Raw genomic sequence first — 21,196 nt, forward strand, 5'->3', positions numbered from 1 at the left:
CTTACTGGCAATAAATTTACTAGACAACAGTATGGATGTTAAACGATTAAAACAAACTCACATTTTGGATCTTCCATATAGATTTTAAGGAGTTTTAAGAAGTTTAAGCAAATAAATAATTTACGTATATATTGATTAGTCTCAATGGAGAACAATCAATCCTGTCCCTATTAATGTATTTAAAAAATTTGCTGATTGTCAATTGATAGATTGCAAATAAATATAATATATATTAAAAAAAAAATGTCCTTACGGCCACTTTGAAAACGTTAAAACCAGTCGTGCACTCTGCTACGGAATAGACAATCATCGCCATGTACTTGTTTCATCAATTGAAACATTTCGGTAAAAGTTATACTAATTTTAAAAGAATATTTAATATTGGCTCTTTGTTCGAAGCTCATAAAAAAAAATAAAGTTTTGGCCAGAGGTTAGACTGACACGGTTATGGCAAAGGCTTCCAAACGGGTTCTTTATGACGAGAGCAAAAGATAGAGTAAGAGCACTCTTGCTAATGTCTTTCCGGAGGCTATCTCCGGCGATCCACTTCACCAGAGATCGCACAAAAAGTAACAACGCTCGGATAGTTGCAAGGAACTTAATATCTTCAGACTCAATACAGCATGGCACTGGCTTCTTTCAATAAACACAAGGTAATTCGGGAGTGAATCATATTTTCCCCAGCAAGGCTTCAATAAGAAGAGAACTTKTTAGACCCGCATATTTGGACTGATGAAAGATAGTCTTCTGCTAACGTACATACATTACTGAGTTGTGGAAAATTGCACGAGTAATTTTCATACCTGAGATATGAAGTAAGGGCTGCTCATTGGTAACACCGTTCATTTCCATTAGTATCACCTGCTTCCTGCTAAAGTCAATTGAAAAGARAGTAAATAATGAAATAACATTGAACATACTGTTGAACACACTGTTGATGCTAATCGGCATGCTARTAATACGGCTGTGTATAAGCTAATAATGGAGGTACAAAGCTCGCTGGAGAGCAGAGTGGTAGCCATTTGTGCTCTGTTTGATGTTGAAAATGTTTTTGATAATGCGTCTCAAGCAAGTTTATCAAAAATAATAGAGAGAAGGATCATGTCAGCGCCAATACAAAAATGGACAAAATCCTTTGGACATAATCCTTTTTTGTATTAGGATAGCTGAGACCACTACATGGGAAAAAAGAGTCCGAAATGGTATCACAAAGCGGAGTACTGTCCTTCTTGTTGCTGACTCTYGTTGTGGACAAATTTCTCAAGTTGCAATAAACAATCAAATTCGGTCTTAGAAAAACACGAAATACATATATTGTTACAATAGCAAGAGGAAATTTTGAGAGCACTCCCTGTGACATCTTCACAGGGGGCTGAGCTTGCAAAAGAGAGGATTCAATAAGGTGGGACTTGTTATCAACCTATCAAAACTGATTATCATCCTTTCACCAGAAGAAGATCTCTGTCAGGCTTAAGCACCATAACCCTAAATGCTAGAGCAATAGGCATTTCGAACGCGGTCAAGTATTTGGATCTCACGATGTGCTCCACTTTTAGGTGAAATTAGCACGTAGGGAAGACTGTAGTTAAATTATCAAAAAGTGGGGGATCCTCAGGTGGATGTATAACATGATCGTAAAACCGATTATCACATATGGCGCGGTGGTGTGGAGAACGAGCCTTAAGTCTGCGCCAAAAGTCTATAAGGAACTCATTGTGTGTGTGATTGTGTTCCTGTTACCAGTATTTAACAATACCGTATTGAGGATGGCGACGAATTCATCTTTGGTACGCTCGGTGGTACGTAGCAACAATATAATTATTCCCACAAATTTTTGCAAGCTCATATAGTAGTTTTAAGTGGGATGTTTTACGTATCTTTTTGTGTGAACAAATGTCATGGCCACRTATTGTAGATGTTGTGATGTTGTTTGTTCTTCTTCACTGGCATAGGTACCGCTTGAGGGGTATAGTAGCTGAGTTAACAACAGCGGACTAGTTTTTTCTTTTTCGCTATTCCGACAGAGTTAAGGTCTTTCTTTTTCTCGGCTTTCACTTGCGGGCACTGCATTGAGAACCTTCAARGCTGGWGTGTTCTCTACCATCCGGACAACATGACCTAGWCARCGGAGTTGYAGTCTCTTGATTTGCTGAATTATGTCATCGACTGCGGTACATGCTGTYGCCAATGCGTAAAGGACCGTAAATCTTTCGCAAAACCTTTCTCTCGAACACTCCTAAGGCCRACTCATCAGACGATGTCAYTGTTCATGCCTCCGCACGACGGGAATGGGGACTTGTAGAGTTTGGTCTTGGTTCGTTGAGARAGAACTTTACTTTTCAAWTGTCTACTCAGTCCAAAGTAGCACCTGTTGGCAAGAGTAGCTTTTGGGCATCTAAAATTGATCTTTGCACAGCCAATGTTTGACCTGAACAGCCAATAAGAAAAAGAAGTCTTGCGTTAACCGGATATTCCTATACCACAAATCGTTCCTTCCGGAATGTGTTTATTGCTGTTAAACAGATAGAATGTGGCCTTTATATAAAGCGAAGCTCATATTATGTGTTCCAGTGCTTATTATAGCACTTTTTTGTTTACGAAACAAATATCAATTTGGATAAGAGTACAAAGGCTGAAATTCAAATATATTTATTTGTTTACCCCTATGTTTATATAGAATGTAAAACAGAAATTGTCGCTGCCTTTACAACTTGTACTTGTTTGCAAACATTCTTATGATGTTTTCTTTTGTTTGCTGCGGGCGTTTGGCGGAAATGCTTTCCAGTTTGTTGTGCTCACGTTCTGCATGTATTTTTTTTAATTTTCTCTCTAAATTTCACTTTCATATTCTCTGATTAGCTGTGACATTTCAATTCATGGAAATATATTTCAATTGTGAATTTATTACTTTGTCTTTGTGCTTAGATACGTGGCAAGTTAGGCTTCTTTAATATAAAGGGGGTTTTTAGAGATGTGGTTTCAGTTTGAAGTTGGTCCTTTGMCAGTTGAGACTTGATTGAAAATAAACAGATCTTGGGTTGCGGGCTTACAAAATCTAACYCGTACATTTGTTGAATGGACTTGAATGATTTGGACACCGATCCTGATTTTCTCAAGCAAATTATCTTCAGTGAACAAGCTCAGGTTTGATTGAAAGGTTACTTTACTAAACAACTTTGTCTCATTTGGAGTGATGATAATCCACAAGTCATTGCTGTGACACCTTTATATCCTTGAAAAGGGACTGTTTGTGCTATACAAAAAAAGGAAATCATTGGCTTATATTTTTCAAAGATGAAGCATTCCATAATGTTAAAGTCAAAGATAACACTGTGGAGTACGTCCTTTGGTTCCAAAAAGGCGGCGCTATATGTCATGCAGCCAATTTATATTTATTTTATGTGTGCTCTACCCAATCCACAAAAAGTGAGACCCCACAATTACCAGTCAACAAACTAATTGGCCCTTATCAGTGTGGCTTTATGTCTGGAAAATAAACAGCTTTGAAGATATTCACCATGCGCCAAATCTTKGAAAAGACCMGTGAATAGATAATCGACACACACCACTTCTTCGTCGATWTTAAAGCTGCTTTTGATAGCACGAAAAGGATYTGCCTCTACGCCRCGATGTCTGAATTTGGTGTTCCCTCAAAACTAATAMGGTAGGGTAAATTGACGTTGTGCAATACCAGAAGTTCCGTCAGGATCGGGAAGTACCTCTTCGAACCCATCAATATCAAAGGAGGTTTTAAACAAGCCGACTTCCTATCATGCAACTTTTTCAATCWRCTACTGGAGAAAATAATTCGAGCTGYAGAACCWGATAAATTACYATCTTCTRTAAGAGTGTACAATTGCWGGCGTACRCSGATGATATTGATATCATTGACCTTAACAACCGCGTCGTTAGTTCTGCTTTCTCCAGAGTGGATAAGGAAACGAAGCAAATGGGTCCGGTAGTGAACGCAGAGAAAGATGAAATATCTCCTGTCATCAAACAAACGGCCGTCGCCCTCGTGACTAGGTACTCGTGGATAATTTCGTTTCGTCAGCCCCGAAATCCAACGCAGAGTAGCTCTTGCCAACAGGTGCTATTTCGGAATGAGTAGGTAATTGAGAAGTAAAGTTCTCTCTCGACGAACAAAAACCAAACTCTACAAGTCACTGATCATCCCAGTACTGCTRTATGATGGTATGGAATACAGCATCTGATGAGTCGACGTTACGAGTTTTCGAGAGAAAGGTTCTGCGAAAGATTTAGGGTCCTTCGCGCATTGGCAACGGCGAATACCGCAGTCGACGAAACGATGAGCTGTACGAGATATACGACGACATTGACATAGTTCAGCAAATTAAAAGACAGCGGTCATGCTGGCTACGTCATGTCATCCGAATGGACGAAAACACTCCAGCTCTGAATGCATTCGACGCAGTACCCGCAGGTGAAGGCACTACGCTGGAAAGAATGGGTGGAGAAGGACATGGCTTCTCTTGGAATCTCAAATTGGCGTCAAGCAGCGAAARGGAAGAGCGACAACCTTCATTTTGATATTTTGTTGCTCACCCGTAACTAGGCTCTTTCCACTTAGTTAACAACTTTTAACATTTTTCTTAGTCATCACACAGCAATTATCATATCATTAGTGGGTATACTGATATTAATAATACTAAAATAATCCTCAGACATACACCGACATGCCGAAATTTCGTCGAAAATCTCATATGCGTGTAAATGCCCTCGAGTGACATTTGTGCACATCAGCTCAGCCAGCAGTCCGTCTGTCAGTTGTGCAAACAAATCTATTGCCAGCTGTCTCGTTGCTRCGCGCCATGCAAATTTTAATTAATTTCAAAAGTTTCACCAAGATTTACCCAGCAATTAGTCAAATCAGTGCACAAGAAGCGACCGAAGACACGTAGAAAGGCACAGCACGCAGGCAGTCAGACATCAGGGAGACAAGTAGTTGGGTAAATAATATTATTGAAGGAGRCAGATAGACAACAGCGCGTTTTCAAGCAGCAGCGAAAGGACAACAGACCATACATGCGTACATATAAAGCGGTAAATTAAAGTGCAATATACATAAATATAGATTTTCTCCAAAAGATACTTCTTTGTGAGTTATGTATGCGGCACCGCGGCAGAAAATGGCTCAATCAGCCAAATAAGCACATGTCATAGGTAACGCAAGCTTACATWTATGGGCGCAGTTCTCTATTTGAAAGTGTATGAATACCTGAATGTTCTTCTCCGACTTTGAAATCTCTCTGTTTCTGAATAAATAAATATTTAATTCACCCAAAGTGTTTTGATATTCTAATAACCACTAAAACTTTTGAAAGACTCTGTTGTTACAAAGTAAATATGTGAAAGAAGCTCCGGAATGTCGCAGGGAGTTCAAAACTTATAAGTTTCAATCTTCGACAATATTTGTAGGGTGAAGTATGAACAAGTAATTAAATGAYCTTTGAAACTCTGTAAAAACTTTTAACATTGTGCCTTCCTTACGAACTCCCACACCATTTATTTTCATATGAAATATATATACACTGTGACAAAAAATTACCCGGAAATTCTAAATARAATGCTTCTTCCAACAATTCTTCCAGTTCTCGAAACACTTTCCATAAGCACTTTTCGGAATGGCCTTCAGCTCCTTCAGCGAATTTTGTTTTATCTCTTCGATCGACTGAAAACGGATTCCATTCCAATGATTGTTGACTTATTAGCATGTGAAAATCATAAACTCAAGTCTCATCGGCGATTATGATGCTCTCCATGCATGTGGGATCGAAATTCGTGAGATCAAGCTTGTTCAAAGAACATGTTTAGGGTACTCTTTAAACAAAAATATTCAGCTTTATCGGGACATGTGGAGCAAGAACGCGTTTTATACTCAGAATACTTACCAAACGAASTCGCGGGAGTCGCCGAGTTCTCTTGCCATCAATTTTCAAGCACCATATTCTTCACTTTTTAAATATTTTAATCAGTTGAAGAGGACGACGGTCGTCCAAGACGAGGCGTGCCTTTGCTTGCCAAAAACTATTACTAGCATTGCTTGCAGATAAAGAAATTCTACTGAAGTTGTAACTCTAACAGGGATCAGAGCTTAGGATAATTATTCTAAGAAAGGGCGAAATAATTATCGTATTTGGTATTTTAATATATATGTTTCCTCGTAGACTAACACGGTTATAGCCGAGTTTTCAACAGCGCGCCAGCCGTTTTCCCTTTTCGCTATTTTGCCCTAACTCGAAATTCCAAGCGCAGCCAGGTCCTTCTCCACCTAGTCTTTCGACACGGTGTGGAGGTCTGTCAGTCCTAGAGGGTTTTTATTCTTGTCAGCGCAGTCGCTGTTACGCTGTCTCATCTTGCCAGCGTCCATGCCTCTGCATTATATAGGAGGACGGGAAAAATGAGTGACTTATAGAGTTTAGAGTTTTGCTTATGYTCGATTTTTTTCTGGATAAACTGACAGCTTTTGAATCTTTTCAGGTTGCTCTTCGTCCCAAATTCGGCAAAAGCGATGTCGCTTGGGAAGGTCGAGTGACTTCACTTCTTGCAYAAGCTGCATTTTGCACGTTTTCAAGTTAAGATCTCGACSTAAAATGCTTCAAGTCGTTCGAGTTGCTGTGAATGGTGCTGAATCCACTCTCCTCGGTCTCCGTGTCTCTGCTTCTGCTGCTATAATTTCTTCACAGCGAGMTGGATGTGCGTTATTTGATCGAATAATTAATGCTGGGTCYCAAGATGGGTGATGGTGTTGCGAAAGATACGCTCAGTAAGCCGATTATGTAAGCCATAAGTTCAGCGAAGGGCGCGATACAAATTCCTTACAGAACGTGAATTTTCGTAATAAAGCTGAAGGATTTGTAAACKTTATTCAGGCGTAAGCCTTTCCATGATGAAATACCAAACAATASTGAACAAAAATAACATGAGAGCTTSACACGACTCACGCGTGATTTGTCTAAAAAAAAGGCTATTCAAACAAGTATCTCTACTTGGATCACCCGTTACTTATATAATTAAATGGTAAACTATATAAATTGAATAGTTCACACGTATAAATATTTGTTAGGTAAAATTGTGAATACATGCGCTTCATATTTAAATACGTGATGTCCTTGGCTCTCGCTCTGTTCACAACAGCTGTATAAGTAGCCTGTAAATATTTTAATTAATTAATGAAAATATCCATTGTGAGCAAATATGTGTAATAATTGGTCGACTTTGTTACCTCATTATAAAGCCACAAAAACCAACTTGACGCAATTTAAATGTGGTCTACTAAAATTATTTGTACGCCAGTGAGTAACTGCCGTTTCATTTGTTCAATTAAAATATATGACGCTGTACAACTACTGTTTCACTTGTTCACTTGTACGAATCCTTAAATATACTATATGTTGCAAAGCATTTACAGGCTATATTATTGCGATTATCTGCAGGAAAACTCGTTCACATACGTATATACACTTGTCAATGGCAATATTTAATATTTAGTGTAATTGCATTATATTGTTATTGTTGGTGTAGAGCTACTGGTGTTCAGTAGAACGCTTTGTTGCGTGAAAATTAATAAATAATTTTGTGCACAATAATTGAAATTGAAATTGAAATTGAATATTATATAGTACAATATTTTGCTTTTTGCTGTTGCTGTTGCTGTTGTTATATTCAAATATACAAGCTTTCTCGCTTTTATTGCATTTATTGTTGCAATACCTACATGCATATATTTTATATAAAAGCAATAAATAATTTATTTACAAAGTAGAAAATGGAGGTCAGCAGGCAATTTACCGCAGGTGGTCAAAGAAAATCGTAATTRCATTGTAGTGCTCTATATATGAGCAAAAATGAATTTCACGAAAATTTTATTAGGAAAATACAAAGTCGTTTGTGGACTAATTAAACTAACTGTGATCAAATTACTGAGCAGATAATATAAAAAATAAAAAAGAAACGCCTTATGTTTTCTTACAAATAAAGGTCGACTTGAATTCAAGTTCKTAAGAATCAAATAATCTCCGCAAAGCACCAAAAACCATATAACGGGTGATCCAATCCTTTTTCCTCTTTATGGCCGGAGACACCGCTTACCCGATTATATCCGAGTTAACAACAGAACATCAGTCGTTTTTTCTTTTCGCAATGTGGGGCCAAATTGAGTTTCTAAGCGAAGCCAGGTCCAATGGAGTGGAGTATTCCTTTTCCTCTATTTAATTCTGTCGAATTCTTTCAGAGGTGGAGTACATGACCTAGACAACATTGCCGCTGTCTCTTAATATGCCGAACTAGCTCAATGTCGTCGTACAAGTATATCTCATACAGCTCATCGCCCCATCGACTGCGGTATGCGTCGTGGCCAATGCGCAAAAGACAATAAATCTTTCGCAGAACCTAAGGCCGACTCATCAGATGTTGACCATATAGCAGAACGGGAGTAATGAGTGACTTATAATAGTACTATATGCTCTTTGTTCGTCGGGAGAGGACTTTACTTCTCAATTGCCTACTCAGTCCGAAGTAGCACCTGTTGGGAAGAGTTATTCTGCGTTGGATTTCGCTGTTTTGGTGTTAATACTGGCACTGAGATAGACGGATCTACGACTTTGAAGTTGTGACTGTCAACAGTAACGTGAGAGCTAAGTCGCGAGTGCGATRACTGTTTGTTTCGTTCACCACCAAACTCATTGGTTTCGCTTCGAAGCCAGCAGCTGTACACTTATGTATATAGAAATTTGTACCTTTTCTATTCATATCTGCAGCTCGAATTATTTTCTTCAGCAATAGATTGAAGAAATCCCACGATAGGGTGTCTCCTTGTCTGAAACCGGTGGTGTGTGTCGATCCTCTTTTCACGGGTCTCTTCCAAGATTTGGTGTACGGTGAAAATTTGGTCGATTATAGATTTTCCAGGTCTAAAGCCATAGGGTTTTTTGGTGATGGGCTTTAATCTTTCACACAGTACGCTCTATAGAACCTTATATGCGATATTGAGGAGACCTATCCCAGGGTAATCGGCGCAGATTGTGTGGTCTCCTTTTTGTGGATTGTGCAGAGCAGATTTGGGTTCCAATCATCGGGAATGCTTTTATTTCAGTTCTTCAATGCCGTATTTGAATACCTTGGCTGGCGGCAGAATATCGGCCATTTGTGGATAGTTTCTGTTTGAACTTTCATGTTCACCTCCAGCGGGATGTGTTTCATAGCAAGCAGGACCAGCCCAGTTTTTTCCGCGGATAGGCTGAGTCCAACCATGTTTGAGTTCGCAGGTATAACTTGTGTTAGTTTACGTCTTGTTATGTCAATGTCGSCCGTGTAACGAACAAGGTGGCAGTCGCTTGGCATTTTGAAGTTTAAAATTCCGTCGTAGCTAGCATTCTTTAGATCTGGTCCAAGTGTGGATCCCAGCGCTCTTCCAGAGGTRATCTGTTTTCTTTGAAGGCCGTCACTTGTATCATATGAAAATTCCTTGTCTTTGAGATAGCTTCGTATTATTTTCATAAAATGTACCTGCCTGGCCTGAAGCCATGCTGTCGCTCTGATAGGCCTCCAGCATTATTCTTGGCGAACTTGTTTTCTAAACCAAGACGTTCTAACTTTGATTTTTACTATTGACTGACTTTGCTGAGTAATGTTGGTATGAGCCTACTACTGAAGCGTAGAGCATTGAATAACATTTTGTTTACAGACAGTTAATCGTGTCATTTGTTGCRAGACAGGGTGTAGATCTGCCGACGTATCTCAGATATAGGATTCTGCTGGTTCGATTATATGGAAAATTTTCTCGAATCTTCGCATGAAGGGGCGGTTCCTTCAATATTAAAGGATTATGCGAAGTATTCTGTTAGACATGTCTGACATCGAAGCCCTTTTTTTGCGATCTGTAACTGTGTATAACTGTACTTGTAAAGATTAAAATGAATAATTATTATAAAAAGCTAAAAAAAAATTTAAGTAGCTATGTATATCCCCGTATATCGCTGTATAAATTCTCAACGCTTTCCCACCATGCAACATGTGTACCCACATGTGTCTTTTCTCACAAAACTGACCGGCAGACTGCACTGTCATTACAATAAATCCTTGGACACATATTAAGAGACTAAGCTGTCACTGGTGTTTTGCCGGTAGGGATTTGCCTCAACTGTTCGTAGTCAACCCGAAAAAATGAAAAATAATACTGTGCTTGTGTTGCAACGGTTGTGGYTGAGATAGTGCTGCCAACCTGCTAGCCAAATTTACAATTTCAAAAACGCAAAAATATTTTGCCATTACCTTTACACTCACTCAACTCCGGCTGCGTGCTTTGCTCCGCATATTGTTTACTTGTTCAGTCATAACCATTTCGTTTTGCAAAGTGCCCGTCGGCGCCCGGAAGGTGTTTGTATGTGTGTGTGTGCAAAATATGAGCACAAATTTACCAGCTACCATCACACCAGGCTAATAACACTGTCCCATTGAGGTGCCGAGAGAAAGGCACAATTCAGTTTGGGGTTGTCCTTCTATTTTTTGTTTTTGATTCTGCCCAACTCAGAGCAGCTACTGACTGCTTAGAGTCTTGTCTGTCTGTGCAACTGTTGTTTGTCAGCTCTTAGCTGCTTATCCCTGTTTGCTCGTTTGTTTATTTGCTTTACGGCTTGTTTGTTTGTACACTTCCCGWACAGTCAGGTTTCAGCCAATGACTTTGGTCGGTGGGTCGGTTGGTATATGTATAGCTAAAAACCCTTTATACGCTATGGGTCTACCCATCTGTCTAGCTTTGCGTTTAGTTGCTGTCGCTCAACTGGACAACACTGTTTATCCGCCTGTCTGTTTCAGTTTGTATTAGGCCGCAGCTTGGTCTGGTCTCAGCTTTGTCATTGTTTTCGCAAATGCTTAAGCCATGGCCACCGCCGTCGTTGGCGTCGTTRACAATCGACAAAGGGCTTGTGTGCTCTAATGCGGATTTCTATATGTCTAAAATTATTTTGTACACCTCGAGTTTGCAGCTCATCCCTATCCGTGTTTGGCGTTGTCTTCACGGCTTGTAACGTGTATTTTTCGCTGCTTATCCTTCGCCTCTGCCACAGCCGCTGTCACAGGATGTGCCAACTTTGGCGAGTTACGCTGCAGTCATGTGACTGCTGCTTGCATATACCCATAGCCTGCAATTGTGACCATATGCAAAGTGAAAGAAGATGAGCGCTGCTGCGCCGGCCGAGCTCGTAATTTGTGCTGAGCGTTGAGTTTGAGCTCAGCCGACAAATGACACTCAAGCGTGTTAACATTTCAAACGCGCATGTCAAAGCGTGCAAACACTTCTTCAGTYGTGTCCATGTTTATCCAGCGCRTCAGTCCATCCGCCTATATCTACCACATCTTTTGTTTTTGAGCGGGTAATTTTTCGGCCTAGCTTATGGTAATTGTATCGCTTTCGGCTATTTGCCACATCACTGTATCTGGCGGAAATGTGGCGTCTACTTGCTTTGCAGTCGGCAGCCGAGATTTGTTTGATGTGTCGCCATCTAYAAACACATGAGACTGCCCCTTTGAYTGTTTTTGTTTTGCTGTTCACATCGGTCGTTTGGTCGTCGACATTTACTTCGCTTTACATTGCTGTATCATAAGTATGTAGTTGGTAGTGTGGGTAACATTTGTCATGTCGAGCCTTTTGTTCCGGCAATTAAATGTCATGTTTGGTTATGTGAGTGATGCTTTAGCAAACTGACACATCACCGTCACATTAGCTACAAGAGAACCCTAGTCAAAAGCTGAGTAGGAAATGGAAAATAAAATGAGTTGATATGCTCGTCATTATACACACACCATTAAGCTCTGCGCTCCAAGCTCCACTGTCCATTCTATTGCTTGATTTGCTGTTGTTGTTGTGTGTTAACGGCATTGTTAACAGTGTTGTCAAGTGATCAACGACAAAGTGTTGAGAAAATAAAGCAGAAAAAATGTTAATTAACAAACGATTTCCATGGACCGGGGTGGAGGATGTAATTTTTTTGYTTTTACAACGCTTAGCTGAAGTGAAGGCATTACGGAAACAGTGTAAGTAGGTCAATAGTTCTTTGACTTTTCAGTTCGGGATTTGCTTGGACTGTTTTGAAAACACTTTATGGTTCAATACAGTAATTCAAAAATAAACCTTAGTGACATTAARCACTTAAGACTAGAGCCGAACCAAGCAAGTTGTCCCAGTATACGGTTAAGTAAAGTTCAAAATGAAACGACACGGGGAGTGAACGACATTGAAGTATGTTCCATAYCTTCCCAAACAAAGTATCAAAAAAACAATTTGAAACTTCGGGGCAAATGGGTAGACTTTACTAAAATACGTCAGTAATACGGAGTACTTTAGAATATTTTAAGTGTGGATAGCAGGAATTCTTCATAATCTTTTTTATTATTATTTCTGTATTACGTCAAAATAGTACAGATACGAACTATTCAAAATGGTTAAAAGGATGAGATCTAAGATGTTTTTGGTTTTTTGTTCGAAGTGTTAATGTTCATTTTTTTCCAAACAGCTGATGCAGATGTCAGGCTGTTCTATTTAACCGTATGAATTCCGTTCGAATTCAGTTAGAACTCCTTCAACCATWACTTTTAATGAGAGCGAAAAGTTCCCTATACTTCTTATGATTTAACAGGTCAGAAGGACTTTGCGACTGTAAAGATGCTARWAGTCGACCAACACTTGGTATGAGACCCAACAATCAAGTAGTGAACTCCAAGCAGTAAACGAAGCTCCTACCCGTTTCCGTTTCGTAGTTATTGAGGCTAAAGTAGCTGTCATAGAAATCTCATTARTCTTAGAGTTTCTTGCAATACCGCTGTGATCGAGTACCCTAGACTRGCTAGTGTTAGTTACAACTTGTTGCTAGAGATAAGGAGTCCAGATGACCATTCACTAGTCTTGAGCTCGCAGTCATCAACCTCGAGGCGAATTTCGCTTTTTTACCATCGGTGTAGATAGTCAACACTCTTCATATGGAAGACTATGCAGGAATAAGGAAGCCTTAAAATGGAGGTGACAAAAAGTTCTCGACAATCTATACCTCCTCCAAACTTGCCCGCAAGCTTTGATACGTCTGTAAAAAAAAAAACTCATCGCTCCTCTTCTCCAGCGAGTAGGGTAGAACAGAGAAACAAAAGCCAGGGCTGAGCTTGACAACCTGGTAATCCAAGTAATCAAAGCCTGCGAGGATTACAGAGTGCCCACGCTCGGAGTCGCTGATCGGTTGTACTACAAAGCATACCAAATCAGACTCCGTGAATATGGGTACTCCGAGGACTGCGAGTGTGGACTGTAATCCACAAAAATTTGCTCGTAGAATACTCGACAATTTTTTGTGCTAAACTTTGCGCATTTTTCGTCGAAATCTTAATTTGAAAGCATACAAAATACAGCTTGTGAAAGAACTGAAGTGATATCGCTTCGCTCCATGAGCTCTTGAAAAGATCCAAGAAAATCCAATGTTTTCGAGCCAAATTTTGTTCAGTCATATTACCCGTTTCTGGCTCAATGGATACGTAAAAAAGCAAAATTGCCGAATTTGGGACGAAGAGCAACCTGAAGAGATACAAGAATTGCTATTTCATCCAGAAAAAATAATTTGGTTTGTGAGCTAATGGAATCGTTGGTCCATATTTCGTCAGTGGGACTGTTATCGTGCCATGATAATCGACTATTTGATACCAGAAATTGAAGTTCGAAGGAGTAATCGAAAATTGGACTCGATGGATGGACCATCTGAGGCGTAACCGCAGCGAACCTTTGAGAGAGAGAACAATTGATGTCCTCTTTGTACTGTCGTCGACGTTTTGCTGCGACGAGCGTTTCCGTCTAGGAGCCGTAGGCACTAAGCTAATACTCGCTTCGTATCTTCAATACTAACCAGACCTTAGGTAGTGAGACCTTTCAAATCCAGTCACAAGTCATTTAAATTCATTTTGTTATTTTTAAGCCATTTTCGACGGTCCTACAACTCCATTAATATCTTCGTCATTCATATTTCATTTCTGGCTCATTTACCTGAGCCGTAATTTGCAGTGAGCTTTCAAAGTTCCAAAACCACCACGAGATGCGACGTTGCTAACAATTTTATTAATACTTTAACGGACTGTAAAATGTGAGAAAAATCTACCGCCAAATTTTGGTTAAAACCCTGCCAACAATTAAAATGTTCACGTCTACTTGCTGCTGTCAAATGCTGCCGGACTTACATAATTCAAAGTGTTGAGGAGAAGCTTGATATTTTTGTTCGCTTAGCGGTGAGACAGAAGGAAGGCAGTTGAGTGGGTAGCAGTTGTTTGGAAATCTACCGACTGTTGTTTGTTCTTGTCTTTATTTTTTCATACTCATAGAGACTATTAGAATTYGTGAAGCTTGTTTGTAAAGCAATGAAATTGTAATTTGAAATGCCAAAAGAGCGACAAGTACTTGAAAACTCAAAAATAAAGTARAGAAAGCATATAACACAGTTTAACGATAACACCAAAAAGGGTAAGAAAACAATGGAAAAGGAGTGATTGCTTCAACTTCATGTAAACAACCAAAAAGCAGAAACTTCACTGCAGCCCACAGTCCGAAGAGCTAAAGCAATACCAACATGGGGGACAGTCGTCTCCCAAAAAGAGCAAAACAACGCTCGTAAAATGCAAATAACAATTACAACAATGTCGTCGTTTATGCTGCGTGAGTCATTGTCGTGTCCTTCAGCTGCTCAACTTCACTGGCATGATGTCTCTTGCAGCGACAAGCAACTGAGAAATGACCRAAGTGACAGTTTGTCGCCGGTTTTCAGGTGCTTTTGTAGCCTTTTTGTGATGTATGTTGGTGTTTTTTTTATTTTTGTTAATTAGTACGAAAGTTTTGCTGTAAACTATTTTAATTTTAGTAGTCTAAGATTCTTAARAGCTTTTTGATTATAAGGATTCATGATTCATGACGATCTTCACTCAATAAACCATCATATCCTCAGCATGATGAAGATCATGCTTAGTTGTTACTTCACTATATCGACACAAACGTCTCAGACCTAAAAGAGAACTAATTTAASTGAAACTCTTTCTTGATAGTGCTTATGATCTATAAATATTCGTAACTAATTGATTTCGGTTAAGAAGTGCGAAGGAGGCGCAAGGCGAAGGATCTTTACTTCAAAGCAACTGTTTTTCGGTGGACCAGCTTTCAAAGTCCAGACATGCTATTGCCGATTTTGGGTTTCTGGAACAAAACATTTCCTATAATGTTCCTCATTTCATTAAAAAAAAAACACATTGCAATACTTCCACTGTTTTTGTTTTGCTTTGTATTTTTTAGTTTTCTTTAGTCTGCATATATTTTGCTTCAGCACGTTTTAATTTACTTGCTTCTTCGCCGTTTCGAGGTAGTGGTAGTTGCTTTTRTTTCTAATTTCCCGTCTGCTACACTGACGGTACGAGTTAGGTGTTCTTCGGCACGTGCTAGGTATATAGCGTCGAGACATTGTTTGCCTTGTTGTGGTTGAACAGTTTACATTGTCATTACTTTTGTAAATTATATTCGCTTGCAAATATTGCAACCGAGGCTTCTGTACTTTATTTGCCTACAGTGTTCACACCCGCTGCATAACTGAAAGAAATTTTTATAAAGAGTTATTTCTTTACGATTTAAGAACAGCTTTATGTGTTTACAAATCAGATCAGTAGGAGAATTTGATTTCGGTGGGTTACATCGTAAATGAAAGAATTCTTTAAAAGGTAAGGATATTTCATTTACAGTTTTTAATACTAGGTTGTCGCCTTTTGTCTTTTAAAATTCGCGGCTATGTATAAAGCGCTACAGAGCTCGTTCCTGGCAATACTATACATCTTTGAAAGGTCTTGACATAATATTGTAAAGTTTTTCTTCGTTAGAGGCAAATCCGCTAGATAAACGTTCCGTGAGCTTAATGGTGTCTTGGAGGATGGTACTCTATCACTTCGAGCTGTGGAGGAATGGGTTCGACTCGATTTAGAGCGGGTGARAACAACCAGCCGGAAGACCTGTGACGACGAATACCGATCAAATCATGGAAAACATCAAGCTAGACCGGCATGTGGCATTCATAACATCGCCCAGAAGATGGGATTTAGTCACCAAACCATTTTAAACCATCTGCAGCAGGCTGAATACACAAAAAAGCTTGACGTTTGGGTGCCGCATGATTTGACGAAAAAAAAACCTTCTGGACCGAATCAACGCCTGTGGTATGCTGCTGAAACGGAACGAACTCAACCCCTTTTTGAAGCACATGGCAACTGGCGACGGAAAATGGATCACATACGACAATATCAAGTGAAAACGGTCGTGATCGAAGGCCGGTGAATCGTCCCAAACAGTGGCCAAACCGAGATTGACGACCAGAAAGGTTTTGATGTGTGTTCGGTGGGATTGGAAGGGAATTATCCACTTTGAGCTGCCTTCATATATCCATACGCTTAATTCTACCATCTGCTGCGAACAAGTGGACCGCTTGAAGAAGACGATCGATCAAAAGCGTCCAGAATTGGGCAAGAGTAAGGGTGTAGTATTCCACCGGGACAACGCCAGACTATTCACTTYGTTGATGACTCATCAGATGCTACGGGAGCTCGTATGGGAGGTTTTATCGCATCCACCATTAGTTTCAAATTTCGATATTTTTTTCTATTTTTATCGAATCCACTCATTTATTCATCCATTCTCCACATCAGTGTAATTACTCAAACTACTACGGTCACACGACTTGCTAATCTCAAGTGTTGTCGCAGTTTGTTGCGTCCGTGCATTGCAACCACAAATAAAGTTGTTTTACCAAACAGAAATTGCCAACAACAAATGTAACAACTAAGGAGTAATTTGCACGTTATTTGCTTGGCTAAATGGACTTGAGACTCCAGACGGCCATTCAACTCAAGTCGCATGGCTTCACATCTCATGTTTTGGCTGCAAACATACAGTTTCCTGTCTTCTACTCTGCTCTGCTCTTTGCTTTTCATCGCAGATGTTAGTCTAGTTAGTTATACCCTGAACAGGATATATTTAGTTTGTAATGTACTTTGGAACACGGAGAAAGAAACCTCTTGAGACCATATAAAATAAAGTCTTAAAAGCCGSGCAATTAAATTATCTTTAGATATGATTCACCAAATCATCTGTTRCCCATTGAAAGAAAGTTGCAGAAACGGGTTCAGAAAAAAGATGACGCCAGCTGACGACTAGATGATTAAGCAGATGCATTCCCAGGACCGATTCTAATATTCGGCAGGCATCAGGAAAGAGTTCTTGGCTGCATTTATAATATATTGATGGATTTGGGGAAAGCTGCTTCATCTATTCATTTACGATGGATCGAAAGAATTGATTCTGATGATCGAATGAACGGAGATGACTACATTTCAATTTAAAAGTTAAATTTTTACGATCTGTGAATGAAAAGCATTATTTTTTAAGAACGGACGTTCTATATGGGAATGATTCTTGGCCATGTATGATTCGATGTAACGAGTTTTCGAGAGAAAGGTTCTGCGAAAGATTTATGGTCCTTTGAGCATTGGCCACGGCRAATACTGAATTCGCTGGAACGGTGAGCTATGTGAGATATACGATGACATTGACATACTTAGTTCAGCGAATTAGAATACAGACATTTACTGATTTATTGCTGTAGATGGTCCTAACGGAGGCCAAATTTAAAATTATTGTAAGAAATCTTTTGTATCTGTGAAGGGTATTACGGTGCAATCAAAGTTAAGTTTTTCTTTGTTTTACTTTCCGTTTTGCTCTACTCCACTTATAGTTCTAAGCAATCAGACTTACCGCAAAAACGGTTTGTTTTACTTAGTTGTCACTTYGTTTCCTCCCACATCACCACAATACCCCACCTTTTGCCTGAACCCGAAGAGGYTGTTCATTTTACAAATTTCCAGCCTTTCTTTTATTGCGTTGACGGTCATTTGTTGTCATTTGCTGTCACTTGCATTTTTGTTTCAGCACATTTGTCGTTGATGTTTTGATGAACGAAATTTGCATTTGCTTTGATTTATTTTGCCATTGCACACACTTTTGTGGTATTGCAAATTTCTGTTTGCATTTCACTTCAAGTGTTTTAATGATGTTTTGTCTTGCTGTCTGTCCGTTGCTTGCTTATTTATGTTACGAAAGTGCTTTTGCTTTGATTCAAATGCATAAAAAAATTCGAAAAACCAAATGTTCACAGCGTTTGTAAATTTGCTCATTTTGTTTGCCGCAAGTCGGCTCATACTTACGGTAAGTGCCACACTCACTTTGACAGCGCTTTGCCCGCACAATGTGGCTAAATTGTTAATTGTTCAAAAACTCTCGTCGAAAATGTTTAAGCGAGCAAACAAACGGTTTTGTAAATACACTACAATAAGGAAAGACATATGCACACTCGTATCTTATGCACGCACCCTGCAGGAAAACGCAAGGTAGTCTGACAGATGACGAATTTTATCAGATCAAGCAACATCATAACTTACTTTATGTAATAACAGTCTTACTCTAAAAAACTCACACTCAAATCTTAAATACTTGGAGTCGATATAAACCTGTTAATTCAACTATGTTATCTCCCAGCAAAGTTTCATAAACTCCTAAAATATACTCAGAACTTTCTCCCTTAATATTGACACCCTTTTAATGCGYTAAGACTATTTGCTGTAATTAAATACTCAACAAATACACTTCAYTCCATTAGTGATTACTTCTTTTATWAATTTTTATTTGCTCTTTTAATGCCGCTACTTAATAGCTCATAAAATTTCGCGAGCATTACAAGTACTCACATTACTTTGATCTTCGTCTGCTCATTCTCTAACTCAGTGACATTTAAACAACGCTCCCGTCCGAATTAAGGCAGCTGCTCTGGTTCACATGCTAATTAAAGAAACTATATTTTTCGAAAATGAAAATGAGGTGCGAGAGCCTGAGTAGAGTGGGGAGATCTCAAACTATTGTTAGCTTTGTGGACTGAAAAGTTCGTGTCTGACACATAGATGACACTACTAGTAATTATTTAATACATACGTATGATTTTTAGTCTGCCCTAACCCTTAAAGATATATATAAATTTGACTGCTATTAGTTTTTGAGAGATAGCATTTTCAGTGAAGCAACTTTTGTAAGTTAAAAATAAAATTGGTAAAAAAGGTTTGGTTTTTTGCGCAAAATATACTGTTAAAAATAAGGCTTGGATTGTGAACATTATGTATTCTAATAGACTCAGCACTAGGAAAACCAACCCTTAAGAAGTGGTTTTTTAAGTTTAAACCGTGGACGATGCACATAGTGGACGACGAAGGCGACGAAAACATCAAAAAACCTCACAAAATAATTTTGGATGACCGTAAGGAAGGAAGAAGTAGTTCGAGATAGTTAGCTGAGACCTTAACGATATTAAGGGGCTCATTGGGTGTACTGTGCATGAGTATTTGAGTAGGCGAAAGCTCCCAACTCCTCACAATACATCAAAAATAACATAAAACTGATGATTTTGRGGAGTGTCTGAAGATGTTCAATCGTAATAAAACCGAACTTTTGGATCAAGATGTAACAGTGGATGACAACGTTTTATAGCGGAGATTAATCGACGTCAACCTAGCTGACTTTTAGACTTACATTGATACCAAATACAAATAATATTATAAAATGGTATTAAACAACTGCCAAGTGCAGCCAGGTCCTTCTCCACCTGATCTCCCCAATGGATTGGAGGACTTCCTTTTTCTCTGCTTCCCATTACTAGTACTGTGTCAAATACTTTCAGAGCTGGAGTGTTTTCATATCAGTTTTCATTATCAGTGTCAGCGATAAGCGAAATCAGCTACGACTTCGATGTTAAGACTGTTTGTTTGATGGCAGGAGATATTTTATCTAGCCCTCGTTCACTACAAAACCCATTTGCTTTCACTTGTCATAGACTCACTTAATTTTATTGTTATATGTTACTTAGTGTGCGCTAAAATGAAACGGTTTAAAGTCAGCTGGATGGTCGGAAATCACTATACAGGGTACATTGGTCTGGAAAAAACTCGGTTTTAGCATTGACCTTTTTTGCATCTATTTTTGGCATTACTATAAACAAGTAACAAAAAATATGATTCGTTAGTTTCATTAAGGTACCTTAACATCAATACATAAGAAGTAAAGTCATAATAATATTTGATAATTCTGATATTAGCTATATTGGAATTATGGTAAGTTTTTATCCAGTTTTATCCTTTTAGGCACAAAGATGTATAGTTATTAGGAAAGCACGATCACTGAGTTTAATAAATAAAACTTACACATAGGCTGTTATATGTTGCATAAAGTCAGTCCGAAGTTTAAAAATACTTTAATTCGGCATATGGAAGCTAATGGAAATTTTGACCCGAATCAAACCATTTTCCGCATACTATTATCTGGAAAGAGGGGGAACCCGTTGAGGTAAATTTAAGTCTAGAAGAGAGTGCGCCATGCCAATTTTTTTTAATTTTTAGTACATGGATGCCCCTTGCTACTCCCTGCAATTCCCTGTAGCAAATTACGGCTTTAAAGCTTAATTAAGTGCTTAGCGTTGAAATTTTATAGGTTTCCGGTAAATGACGTTTGTTGTTTGAAATTTTATAGGTTTTAGGTAAATGACGTTTGTTRGGCGTCGCAGTGATCCGATTATGCCCATCTACGAACTCGTCCTCATTTTCACTTTTCTCCTTCAAAAGTTCTGCGTTTCTTCAACAATCTGAAGGCATCTTATGTAARAGRATAAGTTAGGACCAGCATTTGTATTGTTACCCAACATTCTTGGAACAAACCCTATTAATGAAAGAAAAAACTTTTTGTAATAGAAATCTAATATGTTTTAACTTGGGTTGTCCTAGTGTTAGTCGGATGATCCCTTAGAGTAACATTTTTCGATTGATACCTGAAATTGCAGCTCGTGATCTTGGCACGTAGCACCACTTCCCACACTTCGCAACAATCAATGGATTTTTTTGAAAGAATACTACCTTTAGCAGATAAATTAAGCTTTGTGTCGGTCGATTGACAGATTTTCCCGTCTGAAGTCTATGCGCTTCGAATCAGGCCTTGGTTACCAGTCGAAATGTTCGAAATTATACTCAACGGATGGACTAACTGAGACGTAGCCGCGGCAAATATTTGAAAGAGATACTATTCAAA

The sequence above is a fragment of the Bactrocera latifrons genome, unplaced genomic scaffold (genome assembly GCF_001853355.1).
Source record: "Bactrocera latifrons isolate USDA-ARS-PBARC rearing strain unplaced genomic scaffold, ASM185335v1 scaffold_61, whole genome shotgun sequence".
Taxonomy (NCBI): Eukaryota; Metazoa; Arthropoda; class Insecta; order Diptera; family Tephritidae; genus Bactrocera; species Bactrocera latifrons.